The sequence below is a fragment of the Balaenoptera borealis genome, assembly GCF_965194805.1.
Source record: "Balaenoptera borealis genome assembly, chromosome: 13".
Classification (NCBI taxonomy): domain Eukaryota; kingdom Metazoa; phylum Chordata; class Mammalia; order Artiodactyla; family Balaenopteridae; genus Balaenoptera; species Balaenoptera borealis.
In genome coordinates, this window is record NC_138870.1 from 4,463,913 (window position 1) to 4,483,980 (window position 20,068).

General features: G+C 50.1%; 1 protein-coding gene across 11 annotated transcripts in view; it reads right to left on the minus strand.

Moving 5' to 3' along the window:
- CRACR2A (calcium release activated channel regulator 2A) overlaps positions 1-20,068 on the minus strand; it is a 165,754-nt gene that overhangs the window by 113,847 nt on the left and 31,839 nt on the right. For 2 of the 11 annotated variants that reach the window (XM_082352879.1, XM_082352886.1), the window contains exon 1: positions 10,227-10,612. The exons of 4 other annotated variants lie outside the window; for them this stretch is intronic. The gene's annotated coding sequence lies outside the window, so the exon portion shown is untranslated. Of the gene's footprint in view, positions 1-3,492; positions 4,884-9,359; positions 9,567-9,838; positions 9,993-10,226; positions 10,613-20,068 lie in introns of those variants that run through there. 5 more of the 11 variants (XM_082352888.1, XM_082352882.1, XM_082352887.1 and 2 more) reach the window with 5 other exon arrangements.

Consider the following 20,068-nt stretch of genomic DNA (forward strand, 5'->3'; position numbering starts at 1 on the left):
CCCACGTAAACGCACTTTCACCTGTCGCTGCTTCACCCCACTGTCACGACCTGCCTAAGAGACGGGAAGGACAGCTATTTCATCAGTGAGGCAGCCCAGGACCACCACCAGCACGTGGAGAAGCTCCTCCCGACACGAACCTGCCACCAAGCACAGCTGCTCACCCACCTGCCGGCTCTGGCCCCCGGCACTGAGTTCTAGAACTGCATCCTAGGAGGGCCGCATCTGGACCCCATCAGATGGGGCAGGCCCAGAGGACGGGAGCTGGTCACTCAGCTTGCGTCTTAGTCCCAGGAAAGAAAACACATGCTCAGTTGGCCTGGAGGTCAGGCTACCTGCCGTCGGCAGTGGGGTGGGTACACGTGTCCCCGGGTGATAGCGAGACGGTCAGCCACGACCACCCCTGTGCTAGTTAGCACCTCTTTCTAAAGTGACTCTGGACAGCCTGGCCCAGAGACTCCGCCGGCTGCAGACGGAGCATGGCACTGCTGCCCGGTGAGGGACACGCCACAGCCTTGGGCAGGTGGGGGCAGAGAGGTCTCCACCGACCATTGTGACCAGACCTCGGACGGGGCCAACTGTGAAAAGCTGCCTTTGGCCCTATAACCAACCAGGGCTGATGAGGCAGCAGACAGGAAAGAAATCAACAGTGGCCTATTGTTAAAAGGGTATCACCTGGCTTTTCCTTGCCGTCTGTTTTGTTTGGCTTTCCTGGTGGATAAGTTTGTACGAAGGGAGGCAGTCTCTGAGTGTGGGCCTACCTGCTTCCCCCTCAGCCCCATAGCACCTTCTGTGGGGTTCCGATCACCATCTCCTTCCTAACGGAGCGTGGTCCATGTAACACACACCCACATCCATGCAGACTCTAGAGAACCCCCCTCCAGAGCAGACACTCGTGTGCCAGGCAGGGCCAGCTGTGCTTGATTCTATATGACAACCTCTATCCACAGGAAGCAGGAAGGTTCAGAGGGTCCAGGGCCGCATCCTGGGTCCTCACAGCTTTTAGATGGTAAACTGAGTCAGTGGAGGCCAGCCAGAGGAGGAGGTGACCCTTAGAAATATGGAGAGGGTCAAGGCACATCTTATGGCCTGGGCAGAACTTCATTGGTTTAATTTCCATGCAGACTGGTGCTCAGATGCTGTCTACTAAGACGGACTGAAGAGCCCCCATGGAACATTCTTCCAGGACCCCACCACTCCCATTTGCTGAATTCCACCATCCTTGCAGGCCCCGCTCTGTTCTCGCCTAACTAGTTAAGCCTCTCCAAAGCCCACGTCCTTCTAGAGAACATACAGTCTGTCCTGCTCCCTTGGCAGGGGTCTCCTATGCTGTCAGAAGAAGTACTGTGGCCTTTGTTCTTTCTCCCAGTACAACGCACTGCACACAGTAGGTGTTCAACCATTTTGCTTTTGTTCCGGAGGGTTTTTTTTGGGGGGGGGGTTGTGCATTAACATTCAATAAAACCGCATTGATTTATTCCCTCCAGCGTCAGGAAATTCAGATGTGGTGTGTGGAATAACATGATCACTATTCAGTACAAATTAGAGCTTTTGATTCTATTTCTAATTCCAGTAAATAGGACTTGTGCGTTTAAAAAAATATTTTTAGTTTGCAATGTGTGATTACATAATGGAGGCCTAATCATTTTTTTTTTTTTTCATTAACATTCATTTCCCTTAGCAGTTCCTTTCTGCGTCTTTGTTTCTGATTTGAGCTGTGGTTCAATGTATTAAAATTGCGTTCCTTAAAAAGAAGTTCCAGGGCAGACTTTTTAACTGGCCCTCCCCACCCCTGTATTTCTGACTGGCCTGTGCCTGGGGCAGCTCACCTGGTGTGGAGTCAGGGGATCTTACAGGTGTGCTAACAGAGCTCTGGTATCAAGCAGAGCCCTCCACCCACCGGAGCAGCTCTTTGCAGGCAGCCAGCGTGGGGCGCAGGGAGAAGCAGCATGGTGGGGTGTCCCTGAGGGAGGTGTCTATACCAGAACTAGGTGTGTGGACTCAGACGACTTATTTACCTCTCTGAGCCTCGGTTTTCTCATCTGTAAAATGGGGATGCTAAGTCCTAGATGAGAAAAAGTGCCTGGCACATGGCAGGCATTCAATACATTCTCTTATTTGCAGGGGTCCCTGTGGAAGTCTGTTGGGGGCCGTGCTGCTTCTCCAGCTGCCTTCATCCCCAGAATTACACCACATCTACTGAAACCAGAACCCCGAGCCCCGAGCAAAGATGAACCCCCAAAACCTGAGTACAGGGCAACACAGCAGGGGCTAGTATAGTTCACGGAGAGGGTAATGACAAGCAACAAGAAACATGCCAGAGAGCTGGGCATATATCTGGAGAAAACCATAATCTGAAAAGATACGTGCACCCCAATATTCATAGCAGCACTATTCACGGTAGCCAAGATATAGAAACAACCTAAATGTCCAATGACAGATGAATGGATAAAGAAGATGTGGTGCATATATACAATGGAATGCTAATCAGCCATAGAAAAGGATGAAATAATGCCATTTGCAGCAACATGGCTGGACCTAGAGATCATCATACGACGTGAAATAAGTCAGACAGAGAAAGACAAATATCATATGCTATCACTCATATGTGGAATCTAATTTAAAAATAAACATAGAAATGAACTTATTTACAAAACAGAAACAGACTTACAGATATCGGAAACAAACTTACGGTTACCAAAGGGGAAACATGGTGGGAGGGATAAATCAGGAGCTTGGGATTAACATATACACACTACTATATATAAGAGCCTACTGAATAGCACAGGGAACTCTACTCAATATTCTGTGATAACCTATATGCGAAAAGAATCTAAAAAAGAATGAATATACATATATAAATATATATATATATATATATACGTATAACTGAATCACTTTGCCGTACACCTGAAACTAACACAACATTGTAAATCAACTTACTCCAATAAAATTAAAATATTAAAAGTTCGTTAATTAATTAATTAATTAAATGCCTTGCTGAGCCCCTCCCCCCAACAAAAAAAGAAATGTGCCAGAGAGACACAGCGCAGAAGATAAAAATGCTAGAAAGAATGCCTGCTGGAGAACTAGGAAACACACTTAGCCACATTTGTAGCAGGACAACCACAACCCAGAAATAAAGTACCTTGCCCTGAGCAGACGCAGGGTCAGGCGACAGCAAGACACAAAGAGGGCACAGAAAAGCACAACTGATCACCATCAAGAACAAGAGCTGACGTGGTGACCCAGCCCCTGCCGGCCGGAAAAGTGAATCCCAACGACACATGGCTGGTTGGAGTCAGAACTGTTCCCGGCGCTCAGCACCCCGAGGGGCAGGTTGGGTTGAGCCCGTGACCCTGGGGCCAGGTTGCCTGGGTTCAAATCCCAGCTCAGCCTCTCGGGAGCCGTAGGACCTCAAGCACGTTACTCCAGCTCTCGCAGCCTTGGCTTTCTCATCCCTAACATGGGGAGAATAACAATAATAGTTACCTATCTTGCAAGGCTGGAGTAAGGACCAGTGAGTCTGCTGGAGCCAAGCTCTCAGCCGCGCCTGGTGCATTTCTGGGCGTCCAGCCTCAAGGCACAGGTGGGAAGGGGGTTCCTGACATTCTCTGTTGGATCAGGGTAGCGCTGCGGGACGCTGGTCTCCTTCCCCCACCTCAGCACCAATGCAACCTTCCAAACCAAAGCGGGCAAGGGTTTGTGTTTACACGGCTTCAGTGTGGCAAAGCTCCATCCATTCACCAAATCCCGGAGCTCAACACGGAGCGATCTCTAAAGTAAATAAAGTGAAAATAAGCCAATCGCCCAGTAATAGGAGATTTTCCTCTTGTCTGCCCTGGTAATTCAGCCATTGGAGCCAGCCTCCTATTCCCCTGAGTTAAAAAGGGAGTTCAGGAAGCTGCCTGGCCAGAGATGCAAATGCAGGTCTGGGAGGCGGGTGTCCACACCGCTGGATCCTGGATCCGGCAGGTCTCAGCACACCCACAGCGTGTGCACTACGTCTTGCCCTTCTCAGCTTTCCTCTCGGCCCAGCAGGACACGGAGCTGCACAGGCCCAGGGGTCCCGGGAGCAGAGGGCTGGGGCCAAGCCAACGAGCCACAGGGCTGCTCTACTATGCAAATAAAGGGCCTTCAGCACAGGCTCAGTGGGTTCAGAGGCCCTTGGAATCTGAGCCTCGTGGGACACCTGTCTGCTCCCTCCTCCCTGCATCTTCCAGAACCGCTGGAGTGTCACCAGAGTCAGGCTCTGCTGCCCCGTGACTGCCCCCTCGGCCACGCCAGCCCGACCAGGATGTGTCAACAAACGGGCAGGGGAGAAAGTACTGCTGACATTCTTTGGAACCAGGGCTGGGAGCCAAAACAAACTGACAAAGGGAATGCAATGTCTCGGAAGAATCTGTCACAAAAGAAAAGCTCATATTCCTCAAGCTGGGAGAGGCCCCTGAGTGTCACTTAGTCCCCCAGACGGTGGCCCCTGAGAGTCCCCTCAGGCAGACAACCCACTCCCCACACTGGCCTTCAAGAGGGTCTTCCTGTGTCTGACCCAGTCCATCCGTCCCCGTGACCTTGTCTGAATGGGCAGAGCGGTTACAAGGCAAGAAAGAAGGGAGAGACCAGCCTGAAGCAGGTGCAGAGGCCGCAGAGGACAGAACCTGCAGGGCACTTCCTCCCCATCACCTCGGGCTCAACCACAGATGAAGTCAGGCTAAATCGGCCTTTGAGAACAGCTGGGAAGGTATGACAAGGACCAAAAGGTCACGAGCTGAGTCGTAGAAAGGGACAGAGAGTCTTGTCTGTGCCAAAGCTGTTGGTGCATCCAAGCCTCCAGGGCCAGTGAGGTGTGAAGCTGTGGGCTCCGGCTCTGGGGCAGCCAAACTGCCTGCTGCAAATCCTGCCTCTGCCGGTTACTGGCTGTGTGACCCTGGGCATGGTGCTCTGCCTCTCTGTTTCTCTTCCTGTAAAGCGGGAATGATAGCAGCGCCTACGCCACTGGGTTCTCGTGAGGCTTAACCAAGCAGATGCACGTCTGGCGCTCGATGTGTGCTGGCTGTCATCAGGATGACAACTCGCCCAGGACATCCTGGCTTCTGCCCGTTGTCCCAGCATCATTGCCAACACTCTGCCTTTCACTCTCAAACGTGAACAGGTTGCAGGATGGATGGTCAGGCTGAGTAGCTCTTGTCTCTTTTTAGGTCCCCCTGGTTACCTCCCTGCTCCACGCTGCCTGAGGATCAGACAACCAGGTCCCAGAGGGTGTGTCCCCCAAGGTAGCTCTGCCCTGTGCCGGAAACTTGCTCAGTTTTCCTTTCCTCCTTTTCTCCTCCCTTTGTCTCCCGGTCTCCCGCCTGTTCTCTCCGCTGCTTCCCTACGGGTGCCACCTCATTTACATTCCGACTTTAGTGGGGACTTCCCTGGCTCTGCACACGGGGATGGGATGCTTTCTGGCTCGCTGACTAGACTAGCTAGGTCTCACCACATTTCCCTTAGAGAAATGGAAACCCTCTGAGATGTCAAACATGACTTGACCACCAGACGGGTGAATGGAAATCGTTTTCCATTTTGCGTATGGGTGTGAGTGTGTATTGTTTAAGGGGGAAAAAGAGAATAACAGTTGGAAAGGGTCCATCCGATGCGGGGGTCTGTCTGTGAAAAACCCCACCCAGGGCGATTTTATAAAGGGAGAGGCTGGAGGCTGCCCCCCGGCATGGCAGTGGAGAGGGCCAGGAGCTCAGGGGTCGGCACCCTCTCTGCCACTCACTCACCACTGGTGAAGGACCGTGATTTCTGAAGCCTCAGTTTCCCCATCTGTAAAACTGAGCACACTTGGCCCTAGGTCACCCAGATGCTCTGACACTGTGAGAGGCCTGGCCCTGTTCTTAGGATCCTGAAAAGGCACTTGTGGAATTCCACAATATTCTGCAAACCCATCTTCAGGGTCTGTCCAGCCCTTTTCATGGGTGAAACACAGGAAGGAACCAAGGCCTGGGACAGTGTGACAACCTGAACGAATTCTCACCCAAGGAGTAATGGCAAATGCCTGAGGGCCCTGAGCACGGACACAGCACGCACGCATGTTCTGTGTGGGCGTGAACTCAGCGACTGACTTACCAGATCCCTGGGGGATCCCCCACCAAACTCCCTCAGCCCGGCCACCCCCCAGCTGCCTGTGGGCTCAGCAAACCCATGACAGGGAGCCTCGAGGCAGGGGTGCAGGGCCATAGCTACTGCAGCCCCGATCCCGGTGCTTGGGACCATCACAGGCTCACACATCTCCAATCACCACCAAACCCGACGCTGCTCCAAACCTGGGCTTCCCTGTCCAGCACTGGGACCCCAATCTCCATCACCATGGTCTCTTTCTCTGCTCAGGCCTCTGACATTTACTTAGCTGCCAGATTGGATCTATTCCAGCTTTCTCTGGTTCAGTCTCTGCCCCACCACTCATGTGCTGTGTGACCTTGGACAAGTTGTTGACCTCTCTGAGTCTCAGTTTCCTCCTTTATAGAGTGGAGACAGTAGTAACAATCTCTTCGTAAGGTTGCTGGGAGGACTACATGGGAGCCTGGGTGGAAATGCCCTACCACGGGCCCTGGCCGGTAACAGACTGTCTCTCCTCCTACCCTCGCCCTTTAGCAGCATCCCTGGCCCTGGCCGGTAACAGACTGTCTCTCCTCCTACCCTCGCCCTTTAGCAGCATCCCTGGCCCTGGCCGGTAACAGACTGTCTCTCCTCCTACCCTCGCCCTTTAGCAGCATCCCTGGCCCTGGCCGGTAACAGACTGTCTCTCCTCCTACCCTCGCCCTTTAGCAGCATCCCTGGCCCTGGCCGGTAACAGACTGTCTCTCCTCCTACCCTCGCCCTTTAGCAGCATCCCTGGCCCTGGCCGGTAACAGACTGTCTCTCCTCCTACCCTCGCCCTTTAGCAGCATCCCTGGCCCTGGCCGGTAACAGACTGTCTCTCCTCCTACCCTCGCCCTTTAGCAGCATCCCTGGCCCTGGCCGGTAACAGACTGTCTCTCCTCCTACCCTCGCCCTTTAGCAGCATCCCTGGCCCTGGCCTGTAACAGACTGTCTCTCCTCCTACCCTCGCCCTTTAGCAGCATCCCTGGCCCTGGCCGGTAACAGACTGTCTCTCCTCCTACCCTCGCCCTTTAGCAGCATCCCTGGCCCTGGCCTGTAACAGACTGTCTCTCCTCCTACCCTCGCCCTTTAGCAGCATCCCTGGCCCTGGCCTGTAACAGACTGTCTCTCCTCCTACCCTCGCCCTTTAGCAGCATCCCTGGCCCTGGCCTGTAACAGACTGTCTCTCCTCCTACCCTCGCCCTTTAGCAGCATCCCTGGCCCTGGCCTGTAACAGACTGTCTCTCCTCCTACCCTCGCCCTTTAGCAGCATCCCTGGCCCTGGCCTGTAACAGACTGTCTCTCCTCCTACCCTCGCCCTTTAGCAGCATCCCTGGCCCTGGCCGGTAACAGACTGTCTCTCCTCCTACCCTCGCCCTTTAGCAGCATCCCTGGCCCTGGCCGGTAACAGACTGTCTCTCCTCCTACCCTCGCCCTTTAGCAGCATCCCTGGCCCTGGCCTGTAACAGACTGTCTCTCCTCCTACCCTCGCCCTTTAGCAGCATCCCTGGCCCTGGCCTGTAACAGACTGTCTCTCCTCCTACCCTCGCCCTTTAGCAGCATCCCTGGCCCTGGCCGGTAACAGACTGTCTCTCCTCCTACCCTCGCCCTTTAGCAGCATCCCTGGCCCTGGCCGGTAACAGACTGTCTCTCCTCCTACCCTCGCCCTTTAGCAGCATCCCTGGCCCTGGCCGGTAACAGACTGTCTCTCCTCCTACCCTCGCCCTTTAGCAGCATCCCTGGCCCTGGCCGGTAACAGACTGTCTCTCCTCCTACCCTCGCCCTTTAGCAGCATCCCTGGCCCTGGCCGGTAACAGACTGTCTCTCCTCCTACCCTCGCCCTTTAGCAGCATCCCTGGCCCTGGCCGGTAACAGACTGTCTCTCCTCCTACCCTCGCCCTTTAGCAGCATCCCTGGCCCTGGCCTGTAACAGACTGTCTCTCCTCCTACCCTCGCCCTTTAGCAGCATCCCTGGCCCTGGCCTGTAACAGACTGTCTCTCCTCCTACCCTCGCCCTTTAGCAGCATCCCTGGCCCTGGCCTGTAACAGACTGTCTCTCCTCCTACCCTCGCCCTTTAGCAGCATCCCTGGCCCTGGCCGGTAACAGACTGTCTCTCCTCCTACCCTCGCCCTTTAGCAGCATCCCTGGCCCTGGCCGGTAACAGACTGTCTCTCCTCCTACCCTCGCCCTTTAGCAGCATCCCTGGCCCTGGCCGGTAACAGACTGTCTCTCCTCCTACCCTCGCCCTTTAGCAGCATCCCTGGCCCTGGCCGGTAACAGACTGTCTCTCCTCCTACCCTCGCCCTTTAGCAGCATCCCTGGCCCTGGCCTGTAACAGACTGTCTCTCCTCCTACCCTCGCCCTTTAGCAGCATCCCTGGCCCTGGCCGGTAACAGACTGTCTCTCCTCCTACCCTCGCCCTTTAGCAGCATCCCTGGCCCTGGCCTGTAACAGACTGTCTCTCCTCCTACCCTCGCCCTTTAGCAGCATCCCTGGCCCTGCGCTTCCCCGTATGCCCTGCAGCCCGGCTCAGCCTCCTCTCCTTCCCGGGTTCCCCTCCCACAGCATCCTTGGCTTCCCAAATATCGCTGCCAAATGACAAGTTCTTCTGAACCCCAGTGACCTCACTGCCCTTCTCAGAACCCATCCCAAAATGCCCAGGCCGAATAAGAAGCGCGAGTTCCCTGGCCTGACACACCAGGCCTTCCCCGACCTCGTCCCAACCAATGTTCTGCACCACACTGCCCACTGCGTTTTCCCTGGTCCCCAGACACCGCCACCTCCCCGCCTCTGCTGAGACGTCCCTGCCCCCAAATGCCCTGACCCAGCCTCCTCCTCAAGGCCCAGCCGAAGCGCCACCTCCAGAGGGCCACCTGACCCGTTCTTCGCAGAGGTGACCACCCCCTCCTGCAAACTCACCCTAGACTAACGTTATTCATCACCCTTTCCAGTCAGTCCTTAGAGGCGAGGGGACCTCCGAGGGCAGACACAAGCCTCTCATTTACCCCCCAAAACTGTGCACAGAGCAGCTCTGATGGGCAAACACTACCCAACATGGCCATGCATGGTAATGTCACCCAAAAAAGGACACGAACCCTGGACCCCCAAACTAAAATAATTCCAATTCTATACGGAGTACGCTGCCCTAGCAAGTTTCATATTCCTAGGCCCACAGCCTTGATAAAAAGATTCTTTGGTACATGCTGGTTTCTTCCAGAGACAGGGAACTCACCGCCTCATGAGTTAGGCTCTTCTCCTGGACTCTGATCTGCCCCCCTTCTGGGGACTCCCACCCTCCGGGCCTTTCCTGCTGTCTGGAGCCGCTCAGAACTAAGTCATCTGGGGTCCTTGGTATCCTCTTCAGATACCAAACCCAGGGCAGACTCCCAGCAAGGTCACTGCGTGTATGTGGACAGACGTATGTAGTCAGAGGACTTTCCCATGCACGCACACACGTACACACACATGCACACACACATGCATACACACATAGGCCAGAGTCAGCAAGGCTGGCTGAGTCACGCAGCCAGACCACAGCTCAAGTGGGGCCAGGGAGGAAGTGCCGCCCCATTTCCTGACCCTCCGTTGCTCTGGGAGGTTCTCTTTCTGTCTCTTTGTCTTTCTGACTCCGTCTCTCCCAGCACTTTGTTTCTACTCAGGGCCACAGCCTGCTGTCCTGGCCCTGTTGCAAGGGCTCCCAGCAGCACTGACCTCCAGGTGAGGACTTCTGGCTTCCAGACCTGCCATCCTGAACAAGTCACTTCACCACTCTGAACCTTGGTTTCTTCTTCTGTGAAATGAAGAGGCTGGGTGTGGCGACAGGGTCCCTGAGGTCCCTTCTGATCTCAGACCGGGGGCTTCTGGCCCTCCTCTAGTCCGCAGAGGGTTCAGAGCGTCATGAGGGGCCAGGGCCAGGCAGGGCCTGGGGACAGGGGTGGGGAGTCCAGCTGCTCCTGGGGCGCACACCTCAGAACTCCATGTGCTGCGCACACTCGCTGGCCCCCGCGGCGGGCCAGAGAGCAGGAAGCGCCACCCGGGCCGGCTGCCGGGCGGGGGCGCCCACACGCACCTCCCACCTCCCTCCCTCCTCCGGACCCACCTTGCACCGGCCGCCGCCGCCTCGACTCTGCCGCCACCGTGCGCCGCCGGCCCACAGCTGTCAGGCACCGCCCGCTCTCCCGCCGCTCCGCGCGACCCCGCGCCGCTGAACCGGCCCCCAGCGGAAGCGGCGCCGGGAGCCGCCGCCTCCTGGGCGCCCTCCGGGATCTGCGCGCGCCCGCCGCGTGGGGACCGGGCCGGTGGCGACCTCTGACTGCCCTGCGGGGGAGCCTGGGTGTCGAGGGCGGGGCTGCTGGTAACAGCCTTCCTGACTGGTCGGGCTTCCTGGGCCCCTCTGTTCTGGAGTCCCAGAGGCCCCTTGCCCCCATTCCGGGATGTTTCCAGGCATTTCTCTAAAGGTGGACATCAGTCCCCGGCCTTAGCAGCCCGCTAGAAAAAGTTACAGACCAGGTGAGTCTCCCTGAAAACCTGCAGGCCCCCTCCAGCTGGTATCTCTGGGGTTTTGCCCTTTATACATTTCTGCCTCTTCTGCACATTCTACCGTGGTCATGAGGGCTTGTGTAATAAAAAGCATCCAATTAATAAAGCATTAAATAAATCTCCAAAGGCCTCCTGAGGCGGTCGGGCTGAAGGATGACCCTGAGCCTGGCACACAGGGCCCTCTACGCACACTCTCTGGACACGAGCTAACTTTCCAGACTCACAGCTTCTCCCCCAAACACACACACGCAGCCACGCTCTGGCGGCCACACACCAGCTGCCGGGGACTCTTGCTTTGCCTGGAATGCGCTTTCCCATTCTTCTCTGCCTGCACACGAAATCCTACTCATCCATCCAGGCCCCACTGCAATGCCCGCTTCTCAGGGAATCCTTCCCCAGACGCCGGCCCCAACAGAACTCTCAGCCCCTTCTTGGTGAACCCATGGTTCCCTCGCTGGTTTATAGATTAGCATCTCCTTTCTCTGCCCGGTTCTGCTCCCCTCCCCTCCACACCAAGCCCCGTTCCAGGAGGGAAGGAAACACTCGATAAACACTTATCGAGATGCTGTTACAAATTGCTGTGTGGTGTGGACGTGCCTCTCCATGAAGCCCGGGTACCACAGGCTCACAGCGTCCCCTCGCCCCACCAGAGCGAGGGGATGCACCAGAGCCGTCCCCACCAGAGGTTCAGAAGGCTGTCAGGCCTCCCCCGCCCTCCTTCTCGCACCCCTGCGCCACGCACTGGGTTTCTCCGTCCCTGCTCTGGGGTATGCCTGCTTGCGTCAGCCCCAAGGTCAAAGATGACTGTGTCCATCCCTGAGTCTAGTGCTGCCCCGTCACACACAGGTGAGGGCTGGCCTTCCAGGGAGCAGAGCAAGCTGCACGGATGGCCTGCCCTTCTCCCAGCCCCTCGAGGGGAAAGGAGGACCTTTATTATCAGCGTCCGAGGATTGCAAGGGCTCACGTAGCTCCTCTGATGCGAAGCCTACCCACCCCCGAGGGCAGAGAGATCAGGGGCATCAGAGGTACCTACCATTGCTGTCGTTGTTGTTAAAAGGTAGTACTAATACTGTTACGGTGCGGGTTGAGATTGCCTTTCGAGTCCTGAAGCCATTCCACGTACTGATGCTTGTTTGCCCCCCCGGGTCCCACGAGGTCTTAAGATATCAGCAGTGAAGTACACGTCTGGAGCCAGAGACCTGGGTTTGGACCTCGGTGCTCCAACCTGTCCGCTGTGACCTTGACGAGTTACTGAACTTGCCTCCATCGCTAGCATGTGGGCAGTGACAGTTCCTGTATCACAGGGTTGCTCTAAGGATCTAAATAATAGTGTGTCTTTAAAGGGTTTAGAATAGTCGCTGGTACATAAAAAATGCCGAATTTGTTGGCTCTTACTGATTCTTTGCTACCGTTCATTGTATTATTTTACAGGTGGAGTAACTGAGGGTTGGAAAGGCTGAGACTCATCCAAGGAATCGCTGCTTCCAAGGGGCTGTTTTTCTCACCAAACTCCACTTATTCTTTGTGAGGGAGCTCCTGCCCACACCCCCCCCCGCGGGGGCGGGGGGCACGTAGAGCAGTCCGTGGGCTTGCAGGGCACACTTCAGGGAGATGCGCGCTCCTCTTCCTGAGTCCGTCCCCCCCCCACCCCGCCCCCGGCAGCGTCTCTGTGTTTTCTTGCTAATGTGCTGCTCTCAACTATAATGGAAGGCCAGTTGCTCGTGTGTGGTCCCCCAGGGGAACAGTGGAAACATTCCCTGTCCAAGTGCAGGAATTTCCTGCTGGCCCTTCTTCCTTATTATCAGCAGCTACGATGACAGAATTTCCAACAGGTGGAAGCCAAAAAAACAAACAGACCTTTCAATGTTGACTCTCCCGGGCGCCACGCAGAAGGACAGCATCTGTCCTGCTTCCCAGAGAAAATGTAAATTTTGTTTAAAGCTATTTTTTTTAAAGCTACAGTTGTCTCTTGGAAGAGAAAAAATAATCAAGACTACAACTGCTTAACGTTATTTCAGGAAAAACAATACAGAGGGTATAAAACATCTCACTAGACAGCAATAAAAGATGAGATTTGTAGTAGGATTTTGCTACTGATTCCAGAAGTTGTAAGTCCTCCTAAGTCCCGTGGAATCTCCTTGGTGATGCCTTTGGCCTGCCCCTAGTCTCCTTTCCCGGTTTGTCACCTGGGCTCAGGTTTCCTCGCCTTTTTCTGCACAATGACCTTGACTGCATACTTTTATTCTCTCCTGCACCGAATGCTCCCTACACAGGATGGCCAGATGATGACAAATGCAAAGCACAGTCTAGACCTGTCCCCTCTCTGCACAAAAAAAACCTTCCATGAACACCCTTTCTGTGTTTTCTGAATGAACTCCAAAATCTTTAGGCTGGCCTCCAAAGCCCTCGGCACCTCGCTCCTTCTGACTCACTGACAACAGGCCTTTAAGAGCCCCTCGTTTGCACTCCAGCATCAGTGCTGTGCTGACTTTGTTCTCCTGCCCAAAGGGCCTTCCCTGCCCTCTCCATCCAAAGTCCAGGGCCAGATCCAGCTCTCACGCTGCCCCTGCACAGGAAGCCTTCACCCTCACCTCACAGCGGGGGGGAACATCCTACTCCCCACCCCCGACTCCCAACCATGTCTCCCAGAGACGCGATCGCACTGCCGCCTCATACCCAATTTATTTCTGGAGTTGGTGTCCCAGAGGGGAAGGGAATAGAGAGGTAGAAACAAACTCTTTGGCTTTGAGCAAACCGGGAAGTTTCTCCCATCTCCAGTTTCCTCACGCGTCATATGTCGTTAACGCAGGACGGACCTGACAAGGTTGCCGTGGGGAGCAGAGGGGATAATTCACGTAGGCAGCACTTAGTCCGGAGCGTGGGACTAAGTCAGGGCTCACAGTGACAGAACGGAAGAAACGAGGAGAGAGACAGGGTGGGGGGAAGGCAGGGCGGGGGATAGAAAAGAGGAGGGGATGGAAGGAAAGAGAAGGGAGAAAAAGAAATCGATTACCTCCTTTTTCTACTGGAGTCAAAGGACTTGCCTCTTCTTAGATGAAACACACACACATAACCTTCCTTGGAGACAAAGTCTGACATAAAAATGACATCAGGATCAGGGAAAGGGTGAAATCAATTAATATTTTTAGGTCCACTGTGTACATTTATGAGCTGAATTCTATTAGAAACTTAACATTTTCAAAATGGGAAAAACAGTGGCAATCACCCATCCACCCCCACTGCTTTTCTGCTAAGGAAATGGCAAAGGGCAAGAGCTGCTTAAGAGGCAGAGTCCAGACTGAAAAGCTTTCAGCCCAGAGCTCTTACCTTCCTTGTACATCGCTTCTCCAGGCTTGGGAAAGACACAGGAAAAACCTCCTGCTCAGAGGGTAACTTCCAGCATGAGAACGTAAAGCGTTTGATAAACCAGTTCTCCAAAAAGCAACTATAAAGCTTGGTCAAAACTGTCACAAACAACCATTTCAGCCCTCCAGAAACTGACCGAAAACATGCCACAAACTGAGAAATGTTTGTCCACGAAAACGACTGAATTTGTGTTCTTGCCTGGAGCTGCTCCCATCCCCAGCAGCTCTGTTGTTTGATGGTTCAACCAGGGCAGACTGGGAAAACGAGCAGTGTTTTGTCATTGCCAGGGGGGCCTCTGTATTTGGAGAGGTGTCAATTTACACAGTGATCTCAGAAGCAAGTGCACAGGGAGGGCCCGCGGCTCTGCTAGCTTGACACTGGTGAGCAATGGACTGCTGATTACCTGGAAATTTAACAGGAAACTGAGGGAGGTCAAGCAGCCATGGGGAGAGGGATAAACTCTCCACATATCACGGGTTGACCCAGGTTGCAAGCACTGCACAGACAGGAACAGCCCACGGCACCCACACAGTGCTGGCCAGTGGAACCTGCCCACACGTACGGTGGAGATGCAAGGGCTTGATGGAAAACAGAAGCCTGGGCAGACTTGGAAAAAAAAAACAAAACCTGTATATTGGAGTGTGCTGCCCAGCTCACTCACAGATTTATCAGCAGAGAGTGGAGGTCTTACTGGCTCGCGGTACTTGAGCCCAACCTGTGACCAACCTTTGGTTGAACACTGATCTAAGAAGACAAAGGGTGACTATAGAAAGCTAGGCTCAAGAATAAAACAGAAGAAAAACCAAACAGCAGAGGCCTTCATGGATGCACCCTGCAGAAGTGGTAAACTTAGCAGATTTAGTGCGGGCAAGTTATTAAACAAACACACACACACCAAAAACCAACAGCATTCAGCGGAAAATTAGAAGACATAGTCGCTAAATATACTATGTAAAATACCCAGTTTTCACCAAAGAAATTACAAGACAGTCAAAGTAACAAGAAAGTGTGACCATATTCAGAAAAAAAATTGCAGTCAAGAGAAACTGTCTCTGTGTGTCCCTAAGATGTTGGGTTTATCAGACAAAATCTTTACAGCAGCTATTACAAATATGTTTAAGTAAGTAAAAGAAACTATGTTAAAAAATTTAAGGAAAGTATGACAACAATGATTCAATGAATTTTAAAAACCTCAATAAAAAGGTAGAAATTATACAAATGAATCCATTCTGAAACAATGGAGGCCACAGAGGAATGGACTGGCATATTCACAGTGCTGAAAAATATCTTCCCAGATAACCAAAGACCAGGATAATGTTTTACTAGCAGACACACCTTACAAGAAATACTAAAGGAAGTCCTTTAGGCTGAAAGAAAGTAACACCAGATAATACTCAAAACCACAATAAGAAATGAAGAGTTCCAGAAATGATGAAGACGTGCGTAAATACAAAAGGCTCTATAAATATATTTTCTCATTTCTTCTCCTAACTTCTTTAAAAGAAGTTGTATAAAGCAAACATTATAACACTGTATTATTGGGTAGAAATAGCTATGTAGAAATAGATATGATAATAATGGAACAAAGGAGGGAGAGGAAAGGAAAATATATCAAAACAAAGTTTCTAGAATTAATTTAGTGTTATTCTCAATTAGATTGCAGTAAGTTGAGATGCATATTATAATACTTAGAGCAACCATCAAGAAAGTACTAAAAATACAGCAAAAAAATCAACGGAGGAATTAAAATGATACACTAAAATAGTTATTTAACACAAAAGAAGGAAGGAAGGGAGGAGGAGAGGAATTTAAAACGACATGAGAAAAATAGAAAATACCAAAATAGCAGATGTAAATCCAACCATATCAGTAATTACACTAAATGTAAACGGGCTACTGTGATATTGTGATTTATGATAAGAAATATGTATTTCGTCTTTGCCCATGGTTTCTGGCTCACAGCTCCCAAAACCCTTGGGACTTCCTAAGTGATTAGAGCAATAGGGGCATCTTTTGTTATAATATTTGGTCTCCTGTCCTCAGTTCCCCAAATAGCTTCAGAGTCATACAGGTAAAATGGGTGTCTTGTTATTTATAACAAGCCCCTTTCTACCACAACTGAGTTTATGTTAATGAGATGACTTTTGGAAATCCCCTAAAGATGGGGGGAGCTAGTTGGCAGGGGAACAAACCATGAATTGAGAGTTGGAACTTTCAGTCCCACCCCCTGATTTCTGGGCAAGGGAGAGGGGCTGAAGGTTGAGTCAACTACAATAGCCCACGATTTAATCAATCACGCCTGTGTAATGGGGCCTCCATAAAACCCCCAAAGGATGGGGTTTGGAGACCTTCTAGGTTGGTGAACCAGAACACTTCCATGTGCCACCATGCTGGGTGCCAAACTCCACCGGGACAGAAGCTCTTTTGTTTGGGACCTTGTGCTATGTATCTCTTGATCTGGCTGTTGATTTGTATCTTTTGATATCCTTTGTTTCCTGAGTTCTGTGAGCAACTCTAGCAAATTAATCAAACCAGAGGAGGGGGTCGTGGGAACCTCCAGTTTATAGCTGGTTGGTCAGAAGCGCAGGTAACAACCTGGACTTGAAATTGGCATCTGAAGTGGGGGACAGGCTTGTGCGACTGAACCCTCAACCTGTGGAATCAGATGCTAGTTCCAGGTAGTGTCAAAATTGAATTGAAAACCCAGCTGATGTCGGAGAATTGCTTGGTGGTGTGGGAAAAAAGACCCACGCATGGAACTGGGTACAGAATTTTCACTAAACACTCCACTTAAAAAGCACAGATTATCAGACTGAATAAAAAAGAGCAAGACCAAACTATATCCTGTCTACAAGAGAAGTGGCTTAGAGTCAAAGGAACAATGAGATTAAAAGTAAAAGAATGGAGGAATTCCAGTTTCAGCTGTAACACGTAAAGAGCTTGGAACTCATCACTTCTATACTTGTGACAAGATAAAAGCTGAACCAACTGAAAATAAATGAATATCTTAGAATATGAGTATCAGAAAATGGACGTCACAGCCAAGGCACCATCCTGGGGGAACAGGTGAATATGGAGAACCAGAGCCTCGATCAGCTCATCTGGGGAAGAAGTCACTGTGGCCATAAAAGGGTAGAAACACTTAAGTGATAATTTTGAAGAACTGCTGGAGGCTGAGTGTGGATTTGCTGGAGAGTGAGAATCTCCTGGAGGTGCAGTTTTAGGGAGGCCCCCCCCATTTTTACGAGTTCTACCTTCAGGAACCCACTGGATTCTCAAGGTCAGGACCCGACACAAATTCCCTCATGTTTCAGGCAGAGGTTGGGGGAAGTAACCATTTTTATATATGCCCAGAACATTCTCCATAACGAAGTTCTGCTCTCCAAGGGACCAACTTTACCAGAGCCTTATCCACTGGGGGGGAAGGGCAATTAACCAGCTCCAGTTCCCTAGAGCCTTCCTGTCTCACCTGAAGATACACACACTATTATATATAAAATAGATAACCAACAAGGACCTACTGTATACTACAGGGAACTCTATTCAATATCTTGTAATAAGCTATAATGGAAAAGACTCTGAAAAAGAATATAAATGTATATATATATGTGTGTATGTATAACTGAATCACTTTGCTATACACCTGAAACTAAAACAACATTGCAAATCACATATACTTCAATTAAAAAATAAAGGGTGGGCTTCCCTGGTGGCACAGTGGTTGAAAATCTGCCTGCCAATGCAGGGGACACGGGTTCGAGCCCTGGTCTGGGAAGATCCCACATGCTGCAGAGCGACTGGGCCCGTGAGCCACAATTACTGAGCCTGCGCGTCTGGAGCCTGTGCTCCGCAACAAGACAGGCCGCGATAGTGAGAGGCCCACGCACCGCGATGAAGAATGGCCCCCACTTGCCGCAACTGGAGAAAGCCCTCACACAGAAACGAAGACCCAACACAGCCATAAATAAATAAATAAATAAATAAAATATTTAAAAAAATAAAAAAATAAAAAGGCAAAAAAAGACAAAGAAAAAGAGAGAAGGAAAATGACACAGGTCAGAAACTTGGATCTATATAATCAAAGGGAGAACATCAGGGAAGGAATAAGTGAAGTAAAATAAAATTTTTTACTTATCTCATTCTTAATTGATCTAATTGATAAATATTTGTTTAGAGTAATAGTAATAACAACATTTGGGGTGATTATACCATATAGATAAGTGAATGACAGCAATATTATAAAGGACAGGAGGGAGAAATTGAGAAGGAAAAGAAAGAGGGGAAAACAAAAAAAGAAACAAAGGACAAGTGTAACAAATATAAGACGGTTATAAATGCAGTAGATGTTAATCCAATGTTATAAAAAATCACTTAAAATATGAATGTCAAATACAGAAATCAAAAGACCGAGATTGTCACAATGAGTAAAAGCACAAGACCCAACTATATGTTGTCTATAAGAAACCCAATTTAAATATAAAGACACAGATATATTAAATAAAAGGGGTGCACCATGCTACACTAATCAAAGGAAAGCTGCAGGAGCTACATTAATATGACAAATCAGACTGCAGAACAAGGTAGGTTGTCATGGATAAAGAAGGACATTACCTAGTGATACAGGAGTCAATTCCCCAGGAAGACTGAATCCTTAACATGTACGCACCTGACAGCAGAGTGTCAAAATAGAAAGCAAGGAGAAAGAGACAAATCCACTATTACAGTTGGAGACTTCAGACCCCTCTTTCAGTAACTGATGGATTCAGTAGGCAGAAAATCAATAAGGATATAGTTGAACTGAATAGCACAATTAATCAACTGGATCTAGGCAACACTCACATAACACTTCAACAAAAGTAGAATACACAGTCTTCTCAAACTCACATGGAATATTCAGCAAGATAGACACATTCTGGACCATTAAACAACATTTATACACAATTTAAAAGGATAAAAATAATACAAAGTGTGTTCTCACCGCAACAAAATTAAAGTAGAAATCAATAACAGAAAGATAGATGGGAAATCCCAAAATATTTGGAGATTGAACCACACGTTTCTAAATAACTCATGGTGAAAGAAGTCTCAAGTCAGTCTACCTACCTCTCCAAACATTACCTACTTTCCTGTCTCAAGAGAAATTTTAAAATATTTTGAACTAAATGAAAATGAAATACAACTTATCAAAATGTGTCGAATTCAGTGAAAGCAGTGCTTCAAGGGAAATTATAGGATTGAATGCATATATTAGAAAAGAAGAAAGATCTAAAATCAATAATCTAAGTTTCCATCTTAGGAAACTAGAAAAAGAAGAACAAATTAAATCTAAAGTAAGATCTTAATAAATGAAGGTGAAATGGTCATGGATTGGAAGACTCAATGTTGTTAAGATGTCATTTCTCCGTAATTTGATTTTCGGTAGAAATGACAAGTTGATCCTAAAATTTTATATGGAAAATGCAAAGACCTAGGGTAGCCAAGACAATTTTGTAAAAGAAAAAAAAGTTGGAGGATTTACGCCACGTGATTACGAAACTTATTAAAAAACCTTCAGTGATCGAGGCAATGTGGTATTGGCATCAAGACGGGCATATAGATTATTGGAACAGAATTGAAAGTCTAGAAATAAAACTTTACATGTATGGTCATTTGATTTTCAACTAAAGTAACAAGACAATTCAATGGAGATATGATCATCTGTGCAGCAAGAGGGACTGGGATGGGGGATAGCCATAACCTAGATCCTTCTCTCACATCACACATAAAAATTAACTCAAAATGGATCATAGTCCTATGTGTAAGAGCCAAAACTATAAAACTTTTAGAAGAAAACATAGGAGAAAAATCTTTGAGAAACCTTGTGAAAATCTTTATGGCTCCAACACAAGAGCCATAAAAAATGGATAAATTGCACTTTATTAAAACTAAAAAACCTTTATGCTTCAAGAAACCACCTTAACAAATGGAAAAATCCAGCCACAGACTGGATAAAATATTTGCAAAACATGTATTTGATAAAGGACTTGTATCCAGAAT